The 22,532-nt window shown below is 41.8% G+C and overlaps 1 protein-coding gene across 1 annotated transcript in view; it reads right to left on the bottom strand.

Moving 5' to 3' along the window:
• Nucleotides 1-67: 67 nt before the first annotated feature.
• The window catches only part of GDF6 (growth differentiation factor 6), a 151,762-nt gene continuing 129,297 nt past the window's right edge, over nt 68-22,532 (bottom strand). The window contains exon 3 of the transcript XR_013926684.1: nt 68-22,532. This exon is cut by the window's right edge and continues 71,362 nt beyond it. The gene's annotated coding sequence lies outside the window, so the exon portion shown is untranslated.

Raw genomic sequence — 22,532 nt, 5'->3', positions numbered from 1 at the left:
TACTTAGGGATCAAAGGGGTTCTTTTAGCCTGTATTCTAACTAACTGTAATGTTTAGGCAATTCTCATTTCTCCCCGTCTACTTGCTTTACTAAAATTGTGACATAATTTCAGTAATTTCTCGAAGAAGCACTTGAAAGTCATTATGTCACAGAGCAGAAGTTAAAAATATTTTGGTATTGCGAGGTACTGAAATGATATAGTGAAATCTCGTGAAAGGTTAATTTTTAAGTTCTGAAAAAATGGGCGATAATTGCCTAATTAACTGGAGTATAATAGAAAAAGTGAGACAATAACTTTCATTGTTGAAGTTCCTTGAAAGTCAAAATGTAAAAGTAAATAAATAAAATTTGAATTTAGATATTTTTTTCAGTAGGTAATGAAACAAAAAGTTCTCTTTGCTGTCAATAAAAAGACAATCTGAGAATGATTCTGTTCCTAGTTATACCAGGTCCCTCACTTGTGTTAGTTCTGATCTTCAAAATGTTAATGACAAGAGGCAAAAGTCTTGTGTTATGGGAAAAATTCCAGATTTGAGATTCAGATTTTATTGCCTAGCAGCATAATTTGTACAATAGAAACCTCCACTGGGTGCTTCTGGTGAACCTTCAGCAATTCCTCCCAGTTCTGATGTGAAGCATATCTATCTTCAAGCTCTAAGTGCTGGACACAAATTTCTGAAGAGTTGAATGTGGAAAGATACTCTACAGCTTAAACAACAAAGCTTGATTAATTGCGATCACATAGTGTAGATCTTTAGTAATAGCTTCACTGATCTTTACAAATAATTTAAGAAGACAGAAAAGAGGCAAAAAGTATGTCAGAAAGATTTTAGCTAACATTTTTTCCTCATGAAGTTACTAAATATACGTTACTAAAAGAAACTAAATGAAATAAAAAAAAAATACATGAAAATACTAAATATACTAAGTATATGTTACTAGAGCTTTCTGAGTTCAGAGATAATGTGTGGGGTTTGTGTCTTCTCAGAAGCATCTAGTGTCTCATACCCACCATACAAAGCAAAGCTGCTCCTACTCTGCTTCAGACCCCCTTCCCCCCCAGTTTTTTTGAACATACTGAGTACACTGGCCACAAAGTGAGAAAATTTTTAATTCTTCTTTTCCTGACTTGAATTCCCCTGACGCCTGTTTGTAGTGAAAACATGAAAAGGCAAACACACATTTTCCCTTAAGCAGGACTTGAAGTGAGGAGTGAACCAGGGTTACCCTTTGCACTGGAGTTTCATTTGCAGTTTCTGGGGGAGGCTGATATACCAGCACAGTGGTCCCGGGAAGGTGAGCTGGAGAGCCTCCACCTCTTGGACCCGAGTGAGCATGTCAGAACAACCGCAGTGTGTGGTCTGTGGTCTACGGTCTCCTCCCTGCTAACACGCACTAGTAAGATTGGGCTGCGCTCAAATGCTTTTTAAATAAGCTGTCACATAACTCGGAGGGACTTCACATACACTGGAGGACAGGACTGGCATTCTGGAAGGACTGGAGTTTGAGTCTGGAAAAGGTAGGAAGCTATCAAACATGTAGTATTTTAAGATGCTTTAAACAGGTAGCATTGTGAAATGCTTTTCATAATGCCAACCAGCTGCTGAAATGCCTCTGGGGAACAACTTGCTTGACAGCTCTTCTGCAGGAAAGGACCTTGCCTGCAGTGGATCGCAGGGTCCTTGCTAGTGGATCACGCACTGAGTGGGCACACTGGGTTGTGACGATCCGGTGCTGCACCCAGAAACACAAACAGTGACCACCATTACCAGGCTGCCTTTACCAGACTTTCTAACAAAGTCCTCTTTCTGCTACTCTCAGTTTTGGCAAAGCCTCTGCTGGACTGCTGCCTCCCATTGCAGTACCATGCTTCAAGGTTGATGTGGATTAACCAGGAACTCCATCCCGAGAAAGATCAAGTCTGGAAAACAGGACAGGAAAGGAAGACTCAGTAAGCTGGTGTTACTTGCCCTGAAGGAGGAAAGCTTGAGACTAAAATATGACAGCAAATATCAAAGATAAAAAAGGCTTCTGTCAACCACAAGGGAATAATTTCTTCTTTCTGTCTGTTGTGGTTGGGACAAGAAGTAATGGACTTAAATTGCAGCAAGAAAAGGTTTGGTTAGAGAGAACAAAATGTTTCTGTCGGCAAGGCAGTGAAGCCTTGTAACAGATTACTTGGGACGGCTACAGAACGTCTCTTGCTGGGGGCGATTTAAGGATATCCCAAACCAACATCCATCAGGATGACAAAGGTACGTATTTCTGCCTGTGTTGGAGCTTTGGACTGGAGTACATCCCCTCTGGAAGGCCTTTTCAAGCTTCTGAGTGTACCCAGGAGGGCGGAGACCTCTGTGTGAACACATTTGTCTGGGCTTTCCAGCTGTCTTCTGTGTTAGCTGTGGCACTGGGCAGGGAGCACTCCACTGTGCAATGCATAGGGCACTCGTGCTGGTCAGACTAGCCTTGGTCCCTCTAGCCCTTCTCCCAGACCTGTTTCTCAGTATTACTCTGCACAAATGCCTGAGTATGGAATTTCCATTGCAAACAAAGAGCCCCAGGGCTGAACTCCCAGCAGACAAAGCCAAGGAGTTGCTCTCGCTTCCTCCCTCCCCACAGCAGATGGACAAGTCTTCTGACCAGCAACATGGCCTTGGCATGTGAGATAGTGCATGCCTGCCATCCCATGACCCAGCCTGCCCTGTAAGAAAGATGAGATCTGAACCTTGGCATCCCTCAGCTGCAGAGAGAATTAAACCTTGAGCTCCCACTTGTCAGATGAACTCTCTAAACGCTGCACTAGATCACCAGGCCATTTTTACCCTCGGTAACTTGGATGGATTCAGATATGGACTATGACAATGTTTATTAAATATATAGCACTACATACAATCTCTGAAAGTGCCTTTCTTTCTTAGAATACTCTTCTATGAAGTAAACCTATATCACTTCCCACCTATATGAAAATAGACCTTTCAGAAGTTTTCCCAAGTTCCTTTTCTACCTGTGAACTGAGCGCACTGTGGCCAGGGCTAGGGGTCTGGCTTCGGTGCTTGCGGTTTCCCTTCTCCCCAGGCAGCCTGGGTTCTGCACCACCTAGCCTTGAAGGTTTGAGGGTAAGCAGCTTAGATGTCTAAATAATGTATGGATCAGCGTACAGGGCCTTTCATGTAGTCTCTGTTGCAGGCAACAGTAGCAGTCTAACGCAGGCATTCAGGAATTCTGGGTTTGCTCATGTCTGCTGCTTTGCTTGTTGCCTTTGTGTGATTGTGTGGGATTTTCCTTGGCAGAGCACGCCGTGTTAAAGATGATGTATGAGCGATGATGCAACTTCTTCAATCATTTGAAAAAAATCCCTGAAATTCTTGCCCTTATCTAGTATAGCACCCGATACGTTTCAGCAAAGAGCTCCTGGAAGAGGAGGGTAGGTTTGTAGCTGGGTGTTGGCGTGTTTCTGAGGGCAAGCATCCAAGGCAAGGCGTTCTTCCTCCCTGTGACTGCACAGAGCCGTGTCAAAGGAGCCCCTTAATTCTGGCCTCAGGTCAAGATGCCACTTAAATGCATACCTCAGTGTAACAAAATTCCTGGATTTTGTCCCAAATCTGGATGGAATAGTCATTTAATGCTAAAAACATGGTCATTAATATCAAGAAAGTTTATCTAGGAAGAAAGTTTATCTGGGAAGAATGTCCAGTCCTTCCATACATCCACATATTTCACTGTGGACATATTTCCTGGACCCAACACTTTCTTCTGTCAAGCTCCACTTCACTTCAGAAGTTAGTAACTATGAAAACCATCTACCTTTCCCCCAGCCTTTTTCACAAGGCAGGGAATTCCTAGGGCTATTTTTTTACTTGCTTTCCATTCTGACAGCATGATTTATGCCAATATTTTCACACTAAATAAGCCATGGGTCCAAATCCCACCCACCACTGCCAACGTGAAATGGTGTGAGTACAGGGGGAAATTAACCAGTGAGATGAGTAAACGGTGGCGATGCTCATGATGCTTTCACAAAGGCAAAACATGACTCTTGAGAGGACAACTGCATATCTGAAGTTGAAGTGTGCTGAGTAAAAAGACTCTTTTGAAACCATGCAACGCTTACTGCAAATATGGGGTGTGACACAGTAGCAAAGGTGATACAGGATCATCTTTTTCATGTCCAAAAAAAGTAGTGGTGACAAAAATATCTATCTTTTTAATATAATTAATGGTCTTTGTTCTTCTTTGTAGCTATGATTATTAAAATAAATCAGGTAAATTAAAAATGTTTTATTTGTATTGTTCACTGTTTGAAAGCAAGATACAGAAGAGAATGCAAGGGCAGAATAATAAAAAACCCTTTTGAAACCTAAATATGAGCACATGCAAGGTTTCTGCTGACTTGAGGTCAGCTAGTCAAAATCAGCCTTGCTATAAAGAAGCACAGGGGGTGGAGGGCATGTGTTTGAGAGCACATAATCTGATCTCCAACATTTTTTCATCTGAGAAATATGAAACTGGAACAAGTGACAACCTCCTGACAACAGATCCATCATACCACATTTGCAGTGTTATCAATGAAGAAGCGGGGTAAGAATGTTAATACATAACAGAAAGGACAAGGTAGGAAGTGAAACCTGTTTAGCATACCCATTACTAGCAAGTGTAATAGTTGGCTTAGTTTTAAACCCACAAATTTAGAAAAATGAGTCATGACAGTTTTAACAATGAACATAAAATGCCCTTTCATGGTAAGAGAAAATATTTAAAACACTTAGATACAGTAATGCAGTCTGTCATCTTGATTCTTAAGTTTTGCCGTGTAACTCAGACTTGCCTCTGGATGTACAAAGGCAGTGTCAGCCAGCTGGTCTGGATGGGAGCAGCAGGAGGCAGAGCCTCAGGGTTATAGCAGAGAAATGCGCTTCCAGTGAGCTGCAGCTTGCTCCAGTAAGGGAGCCTGAGGATCAGCCCCCAGTTCTGCATTGCATTTAGAATGCAGACCTTCCACTAGCACTCTGCTGATGCCCCTCACCGGTTCTATGCTGATTGATGGGCATGGGCTAATGATAATATCTGCTCCAAAGATGTCTGGAACCCCCGGATATATCTCAGCAGATCCACTCTTCTCTGGTTCAGTTTTGCTGTCTGAACCAAAGGCTCCTGTACCCCAGGAGATCCTGCTGCCTTCCTAGTTATGTCTGTTTTCATCTCCTTGAAGGGCCAAGTCTGCTCTAGGAATGATTTGGGGTTTTGGTGGCTCAAGGATAACAAAGGGTGGTCTGGACAAATGCTTCCACCTGAGATTCTAGGGGGCTGGAGGATTCACGGTTACAAGGATATCGCGGCTTACTGGCTTAGGAGGCTCTCAGAGAAGGTGTAGAAATGTTAGACACCAAATACCTGGATAAAAATCGGTGAGTGGCATGCTCCTTCCTTTTGTTGATTGGTATGTATGAGCTGTAGCATTATGCACAGGCAGAAAACAGTTGCTTCCACAGGCTTTTGTAGGTAGATCTGTATCACATAAATGTCACATTTGGGACATCAATGTCAGTCATAGACTGACACACCTCTCTGCACTTACCAACACATCTTGAATGTATGAAGCTCTGTGGTTCATGACAGTTCTTTAAAATATACCTTTTAAATTAGAAAAAATAAGAAATTAGTATAAAATTATTGTATGTAAGGTTTAAAGAAAATTACATTACTGACATAACCCAAAGGCTTTTCACAGGCAAATGTCAAAGCATTTTGCAACATGTAATTGTACCCATCGTTCTGTCTTCTGAATTCTTTTTCTAAAGAATCAGTTCAAGCCCTTATAATGTATTTATCGTGATTGATAATCAATACAAGATGACATCTTCAACGAGGAAAAAGCACTTCCCATCTGGTAGGAGGAGAGAAAATATACTGTTTGACTAAAAAATATCTTGTAGTCACTCCCATAGACATGTATGCAGTAAAACAGGAGAAAACACTTCCTAATGGAAATAAGAGCAGAATTCTGGGTAGAAGTGATTTCAAGTGCACACACCTCCAGCAAACATGTTCTTGATTTATAGAATATAGACCACATTTATTAATATTGCCAAGTGCAATAAATTGTGAGGGATTTCATGCCGATTTGTTAAATGTAGCATATTTTAAATAGCATTTAATGATATTTTTATTTATGCAAGGCTGAGTGAAATGGAGATCTGGTTCTCCTTTTGGCTGTGGCAGTCACAGCAAGAGTCGGAGGCATGCATACAAATCAACAGCAAAGAAACCACTGATGGGGTGCTTTCCTGCCTGAAGATGTGAATCTGTTCGTGCTCATAAGAGTCAAATTAAAGTAATAGCACATTGAAGTTTGGCCACAAGCACAGCTGCACTGTGAGTGCATTTTCGAGTTCTTGTTTACAGTTCAGAAATGATGCAGTGATATGCGGGAGGGCTTGTTGTAATCCAAGCTAGAGGTTCCCCAGGCTGAGCCAGACTGGGTAGCACCACAGCAGAAGAGAAAAATGAACAGGATTTAAAATATTTTTTTTCTTTCATTTGAAGAGCTGTGGCAACACTGGAGTTGTTGAAGGACTGCTGCTTTTCAGTATGTAAGATCCAGAAATTAACGAGAGTTTGTTAAGAATGTTTTATTTATTTATTTATTTATTAGTTTAAGAAAGAGAACTCTTTCCTTTGTTTTTTTTGAATGATGAAACACAAAAGCAGAGTTACAAACCCTCAAGGGTGCAGCAAGAATAACTCCAGATAAAACGTTATGTCAAACCTGGTTTTAGAATACATAAAAGCAGAGAAAGTTACATGAAAGATGTGTCTTGACTGTTTTCCATTGACATATTTTGAATTGCATACATACAAATAGATGTGAACTTCTTCAGAACATATTACATTCTACTGCGTGTGGCACATTTTACGTGGTGAAGTGTACTGCAAACCTACTACACAGCTGACAGCTCACAGAGTTACTGGCTGAACTCTCAAACAGATGCAATTTGACTGTGCTAGGGTAAATCTTGTGCCGAGTGGCTAGGAAAATCCAGCATTTTAGGGCCAATGTGGATGGAAACCCAGGTAGATCAGGCCTTGATTATGGAAAAGATTTTGCAATGGGCACAACCAGGAGACCACGCTTTATTTTCATGTCGAGCTCTGATGCAGATGGCATTTCCAAACCGAGCTGACAGTGGTAGATCTTTGCTAACCCGGCAGTTAGAAATGACCTCTCAGTTCAGTGATAAAACTGTGAAGCTGCAGTCACGTCCCAGCGAGATGGAACCACGTTTGCTGTTCTTATTTGAGTGCAGCTGCAGCTAGTATCCATAATTCAAACTAAGTGCTATTTAGGAGGGTGTTTGGAAACCCGATTAGTGTTCCAGCACTAAGATTTATTGTTTCCAGATTGGTGGAGACTTTTCTTTTATAGTTTTAATGATTTAGAGTAATTGAGAGAAAACATCAAGTGGAGAATTTAGTATTTTAAAATGTCTGGATAGAACAAGTAACAGAAGTCAAGTTTACTTGATTAAGCCTGACTTTGCAAGTTCACCTATTTACTGACTTTTCAAGTTCCTTTTTTGCAGTGTGACAATGGCTGCCCACATTTTCCTCAGGGGGCTCAAGGGTGTACCTCTCTGCAGAACGATTGATGAACTGGAACTTGGGAGGCTGGCTCATGATCTGGGCTGTCCTGGTGCCATGCCCACCTTTCACACACACCTCTCATCCAATTGTGGGCAAGCCATGAGGGGCAGGAGTCATCTCACCTCCTTTTACCCATCTAGAAGGTAGCCATGTAGTCTAAACTGGACACTAAAACAAGACAGGCACTTCCAAGCAAAGACTTTGAGCCATCCTCTGGTAGCTGTCTGAGACAGGCACAATCAGTCACTCTTGAAACAACTGCCACATGAGCCAAGTCTAACTTACGCCAGAATTTACTCTTCAAGATAGCCAAAGACCAAGCCTGAAAGTCTTGATTTTCCCATATGGAGCAAGATGACCAGCCATCTCCTGCACAGGTTAATCCACTCTTTGCTACAAAGACAGTGTCCTGTTCTTAAATTTTACAGCATCTGTGTCAAAGGGCTGTTGTAGCTTGGACCTCTAGACAGGATAAGCGAGTGTGAATGCAGATAGTAAGAATGAAAGTATTTGCTGAAAGTAAATTGTTTGGGTGAAAGGCATGCAAAATCAGGTGGCAGTTGCCAAATCTGTGTAGGCAATGCAAGGGCTTTGCTGAGGAGTTGGAAAAACATCTTGCCACACTTGTGGTCACGACATGGTGTTTAGTCAATGGAATGAGCCACGTTCCTCCACATGTGCTGTGGGTCCCAGAAAGAAAATTGGGAAAGGGGCTCCAGGTACAGATTTACAGATGATACAAACAGACATCCTGGTGAGTGTCCTCCCAGCAGTCAAACCCTCTGTGCATCTGCTGAGGGTAACATGTCCTGAGGAAGCAGAAGCCAGCAAACAGACATAAGGAAGAAAAGCTATTATATATTCCAAAACAAATAAACAGAGGTCTCTACTGCAGCCAGAAAGAAGAAACAAATAAAAGCAGATTCCCTTCTTTCTGTGATCTGTGCTTATTCAGGAAAGATGGAAAAAGATGGAAACATTAAAGGAGGCCAGTTTGGATCAAAATCTGGCTACACTGGAGATGAATTATAATTGCAAAATGTGTATTTCTGTGGTTCATTCCTTGCCCTCCTTGAAAACAATTTAGAAAGTAAATGTGTTGTAATTTCTAAAGAAGACAATGCAAGCAAAAGATGATTAGAAAAAATCACTGTTATTTTTTTCCACAGTGACCTTGGGCTGCAACGGTCAATGATATTGTATAAATATTTGTTTGTCAGATTAACATCTTCGGCTGATTTGCAGCCCCATCTGATAGTGGGGGAGAGGGAGTCTCAGCACACTCTCCAGCACTGTTTGCCCAGGAAACAAAGCCCTTTGTTCTGACCGGGATTATTCATTAGCAGATTGTGACTGCTGGCTGGTGTTTACCAGCCAAAGGCTTGAGAAGAGGATGTTATTGTGGGGCTAGGGTCCTGCATGAGAGCACAGAGGAGGGGTGGAGTGGCCAAGAGGTGGGTATAGGTCTTCATGATACTCTGTCTTGGTTTGCATGTGCACAGCTCTGACCAGCTTTGCCAAAATCTTTGCTCATGGGTATACCAGAGGTAGGTAGCACACCCACACTGTGCAAGCCAAATGCTTTTGAGCTGTCACCTCCATCTCTCGCGGTGGAGGTGCACCTGCAACTATTTGCTGGTTTATTTTCCAGGGTAAGTTGCCATCTTCCTAAGTAACACACAACTTCCCATTTGTGCTCTCTGCCTCGTGACGGAAACTTCAAGATAAAGGGGAGAAGACACAGCCCAGCACACAGAGCCCTCTCTGCCAGTACCTGCACATGGGAACACATACATGCACATCCACAGCAGCCACTCCCCACACATCTCTGCAAACAGAAACCCTTTGGCACAAGCTTTTATGAAAGCAAATAAAAAAGCTAAATCACACTTAAGCAAAGCGGCTTTAAGTGTTGAGACAGGGCTGGAACGAACCTTGCTGGGCTACTAAGTTGAGCCTCCTCAAGGTTACTGGCAACTACTTGTCATAACTCCTTTCTCAGCTTAAAAAAGATCAGTTTTGAAAGGCTACATTTATAACCATCCACTATGCCTGCTAGAAGTGCTTTCTAGAGCATCTTTCTTCTGTTCATACCACTAGCAATGGTCACAAATACTCTCTAGGATTTTTCAAACTCTGCTGAGGAGTTACTTGAAAGACAGTTACTTTAAATATGTTTTCTTACTTGACCAGATTGTATTTCCTCCTAGTCTTCATGCAAGATTCCCCACTGATTTTGCCTTCACTACTTCTGTAAAGACAACAGAATAGAGTATTTTAGGCTAGAAATAATCTTTCCTCTTTTTAGTAGTTCCTTTCCATTGCAGAAGAGACTTGTTCCTGTTGTGCTGGCTAGCAGTCATGCCAGCTGTAATTTCCCCTGGAAGCAAAACCACAGAAAAGCTCCCACCTCTATAGAGAAACTTTCTCTACTTACTTGCTAGCAGGGGAGATGCTTTTGACTTGCAAACAGAAATTGAAATGATCTCTTAGAACAGCTGTGTTGCGAGTAGTGAGGATGGCTCTCAGGAGAGGCTGGAGTATGAAGGGATGCTCAAGGTCTTTTAGGTGTGCTGCTTGGAAGGGGCTGCACCCCTCATACAATCTCACATTCCCGTAAATCTAGAAACAATGCTATTGCTGCAGACTCAATTTAGCTTAAATTCATATGCAGATTTCATTAGTTAGCCTAGCTAAAATGACCTGTTGGTAAATATTTCAAGGACTAGATCATAGTGGAAAGAATACTAAAGGCATATTTTGATTTTATAAAGCTGCCTAATTTTCCATCATTTAATGAGTATCTTCTTTATCTCACAACTTCTGTTGTTCATCAAGTAATTCATGACATTATTTACTGGGAAGTAATGGTACCATTTGCCAGAAAGCTAGTTTAATCTGCTATTCATTGTTTTCATCCATTATATAAAATCGACCTTTCATCTTTAGCATTGTGCCTTTCATGAAGCCTTGCCAGAGGAACAAGAAATCTATCTGATCAGACAGCTGTGAGGCATCCAATACAAGTAAAGGGTGGTGGTATCATCAACATCACATTCAGTGATAGATGAGTCCATTTCACAAAACTACAGAGCTAGTGCTGTTTGCACAGAGCCAACAGCATATAAATGAATGAGGGAGGCTCGTGTCCCGGCTTGGAGTTCATTTAGTTTGCTGTATATCTGAAAAGGGTGATGGGGAAACATTCAAGGACAGCGTAATGAAATCACACAAATCTGAAATTTGTCCTGCAGGGCTTGAATATGATTGCAGATAGGTATTGCCCCAGAAAATCTGCACAGTTGGGGACATCTCCACCTCCTTGGAAGAGCCCAAGTCAACAGACCAAACCATCCACTGCCCTTCTCTGAAGCAAGGGAAATCAGAGAAAGTAGGAGAAACTGCCAAATCAGCATGGCAGCTTTTATAATCATCTGACAAAGCAGGGCATTTGACTCCATTGCCTGGAGGGCAACGTGCTTCAAAAGGATGAGAGGGCAGGTTTTACTTTCCTTCTCTACTACAGCTAAATTCTTGTCAACGCATGAACCACAGTTTCCATGTGGCACGATGTAAGCATGAGCCTCTGTTGATAACTTGGCTTAGAAACAAAGCATGAGCAGAAGAAATGGCAGCACTGCAAAAAGGTTGACCTCAGCCCTGGCGAAGTCAGTGAAAGGCTCAGGGATTTCTGGACTGTGAATCCACCTCCATGTGGGCAGGCCTTCGTTAAGTCATCCAAGAACCTTGGCAGCTGTCTCATTAAGAGAGAACTTCATGGCTTTTACATTTTCCGTTGGTTTAGTTTAGTCTTTGTCTGAGCTAAACTAAATTTCAAATATTAACCATTTTCATTTCAGTCAGGAGTTTGAATTTTTCTGCAAATGGAGGAGCGTACTTGTCCCAGTTGCTGGAAATCAAAAGCTTGGGTTTAGCAGCAACTGCAAAAAATCCAAACCCCAAAAGGTAAGAAAACATTACAGTAAATGTGAATTGAGTTGTTAATCTTTTGAAAGATATTAGTGTATAGAAACAGGATTTGGCATGTCATCTGTCCTATAGACAGCTGCCACATCTATTCAACTACAGTAGACATAGCAAATAACTGGGTCGTTCATTGCTTGTCTTATGTTGGAGAAAAGATCTCTAGATCAGATTGCTGATACAAATCAGAAAATACTAGCCAGGTACCATCATTTTAATGTAGTTGTAACCTGCAGAGCCACATCCAGGTGTGAGTGACAGAGGGGCTGTGCAGCTGCATGGTCACTGCCTGCTCATATCACATGGAGCACGTATTACAGCAAGCAGGCACAACAGGGCTGGGAAGGGTGGGATAGTCTTATTAAGCCCTTTCCAGAGTGAAGTTATAAATAATTTTCTTGTAATTAGAAACAAAATCTGTCCTGCAATCAGACTGTATATTGCAATTGGCTCCAAGAGTTTATGAAGACACCTGCTGTCTCCACGATAAAGGCTTTCCAATATTTCTTTCTGGATAAACAGTACTGATGAAATATTAAGAATGCTCAAAGTCATGTTTTTCAGAAATTGCATGCATTTATTATTTCTAGTTTTGTTACGAGCCTAAGTAAACATTTCATTAGATCATAAGTGCACACCTCAGAACTTGATATTTTAATTTTCATTGGGAAATGCAAAATCATTATTTTTACAACTGACCAGAGAGATACAGTTCAATTATTACTGTTTGGGGAGCATTTTTTGTAATGTTGATTTCCTTACTGAAATCCCTGTAGCTATTTTCAGGAGGCATTTTCAGACTTTTAATTGAAGCAGGTTAGCTTTGTGTGGTATAAAGCACTTGCAATATAAACAGTATTTGGTCACAAAGTATAGCATGATGTGTGAAAATTTTGGAGGACTTTTAATTTTTAAATTTGGTTGGCCAGGTGAACTGCGTGTACAGTTATTGACTATTTGTACTTTGTACTCTATATACTTTAAGAAACCTTAATTAAAATATTTGCTCCATTTACTCCAGTTTGCATTTTCTGATTTTGTGTGCAAACATAATTCAGTTGAACAGTTCCCAACAAAAGAGTAAGGCAAGATGGCAGACACATGGAGCATGGCGTATGTTTTAAAATAACCTAAGGCTCTTAAAGAGTGTTGCTTTTGTTAAACAGTCATCCTTCCTGGTTTTAGGCTCACTGAGTGGTTAGTGCTTTAATACCTCTCCGTGTAGAAATATAGCATTGACTACAGATACATTAACAAGTATTGCTTTGCTCTGCTGTAATTTTCCAGGTCATCAGGAGAATTTTCCTATCCTGTGGATGACAGAACAGTAGTACTACTGCTACTGCATCAGTGTCGGATGCCAGCTGGCATAGGCTCTGTAAGTTATCTCTGGAGACAGAAGAAACTGAGGGCAATTCAGACTCCTGCTCTGACTCACCCTCTGAATCATGTGCTTTGACTAACCTGAGATCCATGAAATAAAAGGCAAATCCAGAAAGGTAAAAGGTGTGTATGTCAGGTCTCCATCAGCAAAAGATCTTGTGCAATCCAAACACATGGTGCCATATGGTGGTAAATGTGTCAATCAATGGAGCAGACAATAACAATCAATAAAGATCAAAGATCAACCAACCCTAAAGATCAAAGAAGAAAATCCTGAAAAGATCTGAAGTGAAATCCAAGTCCTCGTTCTCTTTGAAAAATGTACCTAAGTTTTGAACACAGCCACTGGGACCAAGTTTGGGACTAGAAAGTGGTAATACCTCAATGGTTTTGATCAGGTACCCGAGTACAGGAGGCTAGTGGTGTGGATTGTCTTTCTCTATTAATCTAGAGCTGGAATTATGTCTTTTGCCATGGCTGGTGGTGCCAGGACCAAGTATTTTTAAACCAAAAGCAGCATCTGAGTGAAAGCAGTGACTGCCACAAAGAGCTGGGACAGATCTGACTGCATGAGCATCTGGGACTTCAGAGATTCCTTCTCTGGAGCTTTTAGTCCAACCAGCTGCTTGCTTGAGTACGGCTACCGGAAAGCAATTCACAAGAATTTAGTTTGAGAAGCACGCGTTATCCCTGGTGCTAGGCAGAATAACACTTTCTTTACAGTCCTTTAGGACGTGGATCCAAGTGGAAATTGGCTCGACATCCCCTCAGATCACATAATGAATTATATTTTGAAACTGTCTTTAAAAACAAGCAAAACTACTCTGAGGGTGGGAGTACTTACAGACTCATACTTTAATATATTAATTACATTCATTTGTCATCACTTGAACCTAAATACCCTTGGACTTCATTAAAGTTGCCAGAATCCCATTCCCCTCTCACAGCTGAATGTCCAGAAGTCATCTATTTAAAGGAAAATGAAGTGAGAGACTTTTGGAGTCCCACAAGATTGTGGGGCAACAAAGGTGAAGAGGGGGAGTGACTGCAGTAGGACTTTGATGCACGAAATTACTGCAGGGCTGCAGAAACAGGAGCGGTAAAGTTAGGCTGAGATGCACTGTTAGTGCCTGCAGGAGAGCAGTGCCAGTCAGCGCTATGGGACCAGGGCAAAACTCGTGCCAGGTACCATGCATGGGACAACAGGTTCTTGCAATGCTGAAACTGTTGCACAGAGCACACATGCAAGATTCCTCATCAGCTTTTGTCAAATCATTTACCAGCTGACACACTACCTATGCCTATTCTTTCTCTGACCCCAGTATTTTCCACTTTTGGCCCTGTAAAAGTGTCTGATACTGGACTAACTTGCCATGTAGCTGCTGGGGAACCTACTCTGCCACTGTCCTTTAGCATATGAAAAAGTGGCCACCAAAGCCATTAGGCTATTAAATGCAGGCAAACTACTGCTTTGGCACTTAGTAAGTAAACCACCTGGGGTAAGCCCTTTCCCGTAGCTTTATTTGGAAGCTTTGCCCATGTTTGCCTGAAAGGGTCTGGGGCAAACACAAAGGATCTGGCTGTGTGCATGTGCGTCTGTGTTTCTCTCCTTGCCCCTACCCCTGGCACTGAAACTCAGCACACTGCTGGGAGGGCCCCACATGCGCTGATTTGGGTAAGGGGCTGTCCCACTCCCAGCGACATCACCCTCCTCTCACAGGCCACCTTGCTTCCCACCATACCCAGAAAATTTCCCAGGGCAGATCCCTTCTCATGTCTCCATGTCTTCAGCCTGGTAAACTCATGTTCCTCCGTAAGTCCAACAGCGCAATACCTACCAAATTTTTCTGAGCAGTGTTTATGGCTTTAGCACTGGCCTCAAGTACACAGACGGAGCTGGAAAGGCAAAACTGCGCGCCTGCGGATTTTCTGTAGGAGTTCATCAAGGCTTTGCAGAAGGGATAGCTCTGATAAGGACGTTTGCACATTGCTGCCTCTTGTACACATTGAAACGTGCTGTACGTACACGAGCCTCCAGCTTACAGAGAACCACCTTCTCAGCTCTTTTGTCTCTGTCCCTCTTTGTTTAGTCAAGTATCTAGCAAAGAGTGTCCCATAAATAGTCTGTGCACCATCGTGTTGCTCAGCTCATATTTTACTTATGCCATATTCATATTGCATATGTATCATCTTAATTGTTTCATAATGTTTATAAATTGGCCAGTATAATCAGCAATGCTGGATTGCATTAAGCAAAGTCTTTTTGACATATACTGAAATATTAGTTCCATATGATAACATCCATAAAATACAATCTAGATGCCAATGAGATTAGGAAAATGGGCTCTTTTCCACTTACCTAAATACTGGAAAGACACACAAGTTATTAGCTTTATAACAAACCAATGATCCCTTGAGGTTCTGGTGAAAGACTTAGGAAGCGGGTAAAAATAAGTAAGTAATATATAAAGAGACACAGTCTCACCTCCTACCCTTGCACACTCCTGATTACACAAACACACCCTCTGAAGAGCACTGAAACTTTCTGAGGTCAAGGCACAAAAGTCCCAGTGAAAAGCACCAGGTGCATTAACACTGTGGCTGTTCATCAGCGCCCGCATGAACTCTGCACTGGCATCCCCAGCCCAGGGTGGTCGCAGCTTCACGAGCTGCTCAGCTACACAGTTTTGCTGTATAATTCTGAATTTTCAAATATTCACTGAGGAGAGGGATTGGAGGCAATATGAAGGGGCAGAGTGGCAAGAAAAAAAATACCTTGTGCCTGATGCATCTGGTCCTGATGAAATGAAGTGCCCCTGGCCAAAACAAGCCTGAAAGACACAGGTACTGTTTGACACTCTCTCATTGCTCCTGATCCTCCCATGCGGATAGGGGAAGAACAGCTTCATGCCTCCCATGCACGCACACCAAGCAGCAGGTCTGGCTGGAAGGATTAAAAAGCAGATGAGATACAGTGGCAAAGTGCCCTGCTCACTGACTCATTCCTGTACCTCTCAGGGTGGCAAAATGACCCCTACCCACCAGACTTCATTTCTTCTATCCTGGGCAAGCACTCCTCTAACCATTACATAAGCTCATAACAAGATTAATAATTGAGAACTTTATAAATTATGATTGCTGAGGTTTCAGCTCTGGAACCCAAGGATCTTTCTGTGTATCCCCTCTGAAAGAGCCCAAACTGGCATTTCTTTGAAAGTTGCACGAGCTGGCTTGACCAGCAAGAGAATTCTACTATTGGTTTTGTTGAAAAAGTGAGATATTAATAGGTTTGGGTTATAAATACAAAATTGTACGAGCGCCTTCCTCCTAGTGGAAGAATGAGGCTGAGAAAATTCAGCTGGTGAACAAAAGTTATAAAAAGGAAGGCAGGGGAAAAGTCTGACTACTTGTAACAGATTTGTTGAGAAACATGTAAATTTCAGGAAACATTTTTAAAAATGAAGATTTTTCACTTCATTCAAAATAGATGATGCAGAAGAGAAATCGATTCCAGCCCCTTGGCTTTCCTACAATGACAGGAGTAAAAAGCTATTTTTGTCCTCAGTCTGCAGAAATGAGTCAGTGCATTCAAGGAATAGCTCTGCTGAGGCAGCCTGGGCCAGTTTCACATGGTTACCTCTTTAAGCAGAATTCATTGTTGTTCAAAAGTAACTATTATTCCAGTATTGAGTAACTGAGATCATAGGTTCACCTTGAAGGAAAATTCAGTTAGGAGAAACTAAATGCCACTTTTTTTTTCATTCTGGGCCATTTAGAGAAAATTGTGCAGTGTAAATATTGCATCTTCATGGGGATCTCAGGTTCTAGAATACATTCAGGACCAACTTCAATATTGACCCTTAGGCTGATTTTTTAAAAGTATAAATACACACCAGATAGAATTCAAGTCCCTCCATTCTAGCAAGAATAATTTCCTTTTAGATGAGAAATATAATTAGTGTTGCTAGCCCAGCTGGGCTCTCAAAATATGAGCTGCATATAGATAATTCTGTGAAAACACTACTGGAAATTCAAATACTTATCTAATCTTTACGTCTGGCAACCTACACTACATTACTGATTGTTGGTACCAGTGAAGCATAGTATAGCTTTTACTTCCAAAGGAAATTAAGCCAAGAAAAAGAGTGCCATTTAGTTCAGAGGAAAGATGTACATACATTTTTATACTTTAAATGACTCCATTTGAGAGCTTGGAAAATTAAAAGGGCACTTGGCCAAAAATAGCTCAATGTAATTCTACTGAATGCAGGCTAAATAAGGATCAGCCTTATCTAACTTCTCAGAGGTACATTAACCAGAGACACTGTATAAAGTTCCAAAACTATCATATGCCTAAAAGGGATTAGGGGATAACTAAAGTGAAGAAAACCAATTTATTCATAATGGGAAACAACAGGTCATAGAAACTAGTGCAAGATAGTTCCAAGAGAGAAAGCAAGAGCAAAACAAAAGTGGAGTCCATTTGTTTAAAGAGGGAAGAAATAGCTTTATGTTGAATCACTGGACAAAATGCTCTGGTTTAAGCTGAAACTATTTCCAGGTGTATAATTTACGTAGGGAAAGGCAATTCTAATAATCTGCTTTTAGTAAGGAACAAAAGGGAACTCGGATCCATTCCCTTACCACTAATAACCCACCAAGGGGGGGAGCCAAACATCACACGTTCATGTGTTTGGTCCCCCAGAGCAAGGCTGGAGGAGAACTTGGCTGGCACTGGAGCCCACCAGGTTGCTCTCATGCCTGCCCATTTCATTCTCACACCAGCGCCTCTGAATTGCTCTCCTTCCTTTAACCTGCAATCTCAGACTGCGTATGAGCTGTTCATTTGCCACAGGCTTCCTAACTTTACTAATTCTCTAGTGATTCCTCTTCTGGACAGAAGACAACAAGGTATTTTGTTGAGCTGTCTAAGATTCAGCTTTTGCAGGTAGGAGATTTTCCATGAAAAATACCAGTTTCTTTAATGCTTTTCTGTGCACTGATTTAATGTTCAGTTTCCACCTGGAGAAAATGATTACTTTGATACTGACAATGACAACTTGCTACTGTTCTTACATTTTCTTTGTGAAAGCCATGTTTGCCCCCAAAGGATCAAGATTTCACTTGCTTGGGCTTTTAGACTGACCCATCCCCATATGAGAAAACGATCTGGTTTAACTCAAAGAAATAATTAGGGAGCCATTTGCTGAGTTCCAACAAAATAGGGAAGCAAGGGAAGTGTGATAAGCATCACATTCCCTAATGCATAAACAGCACACTATTAAGTTTTTCTTTGTGAAAGGTCAGATATCAAAAGATAAAAGGATACTCTGTGGGCAAAAATGTTTAGTTTATGGGCAAAAAAGGGTCAAAATGAAGATTCAGAAACACTTTAGGAGGCATTACCGTATAGAATATGACTCCCAAGTATTGATAATAATTTATGTAGAAACAGCATGAAGTCACTAGGATTATCTTTTCAACCCTATCTGCAGTGTTATTCCCCATCCCTGTAGCACTGTGTGTTCACAAACTGTCTAACATGGCAGGTCTGTAAATTCAAAAAGTTTGGAAACATTTTATAAATTTTTCTTGTACAATGCATAAGTTGACAATCAAGAATTAATGTAATTTCTAATGATCAGAAATATAGCAAAAGTTGCACATGCAGCAGTGATTTTATTTAGAAAAAAATGCAAGCTTTAAAAGCAAAAGCACCTTTAGTATTTAGTCTGATCTATGTATGCATGTCTGAGAATTTCAAAGTATCATTTCAGAAAGCAAAAAACCCCTGGATAAACAAAGGTGTCTCTCGTATTAAGATGCTTTTATTTAAAGACTTCAAGATCCATCACGTGCCTAGGTCAGTGTTAGCAATTCCTTATAATCCCTTTTAAAAAATGTTTTCATTGGTTTCTTTTTTCATTGGTTGAATGTGCCTAGACTCAGTTTCCAACAAATGGATAATTCAGTATGAAAAATCACATCTCCACTTGGCAGTTGCAAACCATGTAGGTTTTGTTTAATCATGCCATGGTTACATTTGATCTTCTAGCTACAGCTCATATGCAATCATTTACCTGATCCCTATTTCTTTTTCACTGTATCAGTCAAATATTATTAGATATCATTTAATATTAGTTAACATGAAGTAGAAACTATAAAGAGGAAGGCGTTTTTCTCCTTGAAATGCATGAGAGATCTTCACTTCTGAACAGAATAGGAGGTTTCCCACTGTTTTTCATGAGGCAGAATTTAAACTTTTTTTATACATATGCAAAGGAGAGCAAGGTTGAGCTGCAGAGGAGAGCTCTACGAGGCCAGACATAGATTTGTGAGATCAAATGGTTACAGAATTTTGCCAACCATAGCAAATGCCATAACTGTGCGTTTCTTGTTATCCAAAGTCTTGATAGTCTCTGTTAACAGGATGCAACAGAGTTACAGCAGTGAAGAAATAACTTCAGTTTTTGGTGACTCCAAGTCCAACAGAAGACCAGTGAAGTAAGTGTGAAAGCAAGTGCAACCCTTTTGGACTACAGTGCTAACTGATACATTCAAAAGGCTTAGGAAGCATTTGGGGTTTTGATGCCAATGATGATACAAGCAGGCTTTGCTGGCTAAGAAGTCAGCTGAACACAAGATAGATAGATCCGATTGCGTTCCCATGGTTCTTCAACATATGACTAGAAGTATTCACAGGGCCGTCAAAAAAACTTGACTTCTTATATATAGAAATATATTCAGAGAAAGTTGCTTTCTCTGGAACAGTGACAATCAGTAACACTGAATCTGCAGTGACCTAAGGTTTTTCCTTAGCCAAATCTACCTGTTAATGGATCAGGCAAACTGTAACCTTGGGGTCACTGCAACATCCTCAATGTGCTTTACTAGACAGTGAAACCTAAGAGCTCCAGTAATTTTCGTTTTCATAAAAATGAAATTGAAATAATATTCTTTCAGAAATGTTTTTGATTCCTGTCTAGTCCAAAGGGACCTCAGCTGGTTGAGTGAATAATGCCCATTTGGCCTAGAGAGTGATATAGGCAATTAAGGAGAAGTGGAATGGAGCAGAAATCATGGATCCAGCTCCTGCCAAACCAATTAAAAGAAAAAGCAGACATCTGAGATTAACTTTAAATGGATCCCCTGACTTCAAAAAGAAAGATCTACTTCCTTTTGAAATTGCAAGACCTGTTTTAAAATCCCTTTTAAAATTTTTAAAGATGACATTTCAAATAGAAAATATTGTTCTGAAACCAAATGCTTAATTTCACAAATATCTCAACCAAATAAATCATTGTAATGTTCTCAAACCTATTCTTCCCTTTTTTTTTTTTTAATCCAACAGGAACTAAATTCAACCCAAACTCCCAAATAGCTGAGTACCTTCCTAATTTACTCTTAATTTAAAAATGGCTTCATTTTAACCCTAAATATTTTAGTGCTGTGTAAACAGGGAAGAAGGGAGTGATTGTTCTTCCTCCCTGCTCCACAGGGGGAAAGCAAGTGGCAGTGAATAACCTGCTTTTGCTGTTCCAGGGCCTGTGAAAAAGAGGTCTTTTCTCACTCGGTATAAATAGGCTCTGACCCCTCCTGGGAGGCTGGACTTTGCAGGGGTTCATTAGTTTATTGGTTGTGACCATACTTCTGGCTGATTAGGATTTGGATGCAACCTCCTACCACCACTCACCACTCACTAGATACATAATTTACAGTGCAGATGAAAGACAAGCCAAGAATATTCCTTCCTGGCACTCCTGAATTTACACAGGGTTTTCTGTTCATGGGAATAAAATTCCCTCCTCCTTTGGTGTCAGATCTCATGTGGAGCAGCTGCCTTGGCAGAAACACTCAGCCTCCTGGGCAACAGAGCAGAAGAGCAGTTGGAGACTCCAGGCAGGGATGAGGGGGGAACATCAGCCGCAGCCGTGTAGGATCACATTGTCATGGGACAGAGATCTACCAGGGAATCAAACCCAGCCCTTCACGAGGACAAGACGGTTGCCTGCACAGTGGACTCCAGAGGGCTTTCTTTGAGGTCTGCCTTCCTCTGTAGCCCTCTTCTCCACACGGTCAGAGGAACAGCTGGATGAACAGAGGCCAAAATTATGGGAAATCTGTAGGGAGACTGAGTCAGTTCAATGTGCACTGTTATCTGGCTTTCTTCAACACGTGCATTGAGCGAGCTCAGAATCTCTTTTGGTTATCTTGCACTGGTACAAGCTGTGGCCAAACATTACCTCCTTCAACTACAGGTGCCATGGGGGAAGGTATTGCCCTGCCAAGGTGCCCTTCATTGCTTACCTACTGGTGGCTGCTTCCCCTACAGGTCTGCCAGTGGATAGATTGGTTTGAGACCTAGGGCAAAACTAATACTCCAGCGAGTTCTGTGTGAGGCAACCTGCCTGCTTTTCCTAGAAGTAGGCATCAATGTTCTACCTCAAGCTGTTCCTCTTCCCAGGAGTAGTGAAGAACAGCCGAGCAGCAGCAGAGCCTCCAATGAGCAGTTGCCTACTGAGGGGATGTCTGTCCACGACGACAGAGATGCACAGAGAGGTGTGATCCAGCAGGGAGCTGAGGGGGGCTGGTTTCTCTCCTCTTCCTCACTGTCAGCCTTGATCCACTCAACTCTTCCACTACTGAGTGACGTGATCCCCATGCAGTGCCCAGCATCTCTCTCTGGTGCCACCACAGGCCTGCACAGCACCCTGTCACATCTCAGGTCCCATCCTGCAGCTCTAAGCAGGAGAGAAAGGAGCCCTATTCTGCACACCTGACTGCACACACCTGTATTCCTCTCTGCGCTTCATCCACCTGAGATTAAGCCACATATATTATCATTACTTAAAATATTATGACAATACTCAAACATGCTAGGGTCCCTGGGTGCCCATTGTAACTTTTGCCCTGTCATCATCCCTGGGCCCCACACAGCGGTCAGCTCTGGAAAGCTTTCAGGGACAAGCGAAAGCTGCATCAAGAGGACAGTACTACTCAGGAAATTGTTCATTTCTGCAGAGATCCTGTGAACTCCTGGTGCAGGAGTGGTACCAGATGGGAACACAGATACTCCAGCCCCACTGGTTCGGCTGCCAGCATCTGATGAGAAACCAAGGGTCTCAGTTGCAGTGGTAAGTGGGAGGAACTGATGGGAGGCAAACATGAAAAAACAGCTCCTTGCTATGCACATCTCCATTTGAAGTATCAAGCTGGATTCCAATCTCTGATTCATTTTTTTCCCCCCGTGTCTTCAGTCTGAAATTGTGCCTATAGAGGAGCATATGATAGTTCTTAAAATATACCCCAGAACAGAAATAGCTATGTTTCAGGTACACAACCTGCTTCTCAGATCTCATTAAATAAGTACTCCAAGAAAGTATAACAAGATGCTCAGGCAGCTAGCCTATCTGACAGCCTGTGCAAGGGGAAGGGCTGTATCCCGCCCTCAGCCACGGGAGAGGGGGGGAGGACAGAGAAGAAAAAGCCCACTCCATGCCAGTGGGAAAGGTTCCGCTTCACA

The sequence above is a fragment of the Falco punctatus genome (assembly GCF_963210335.1).
Source record: "Falco punctatus genome assembly, chromosome: 3".
In the NCBI taxonomy this organism is placed as follows: Eukaryota; Metazoa; Chordata; class Aves; order Falconiformes; family Falconidae; genus Falco; species Falco punctatus.
Note: the sequence above shows the minus strand (reverse complement) of the source record. Positions and strands in the feature narration are given on the sequence as shown.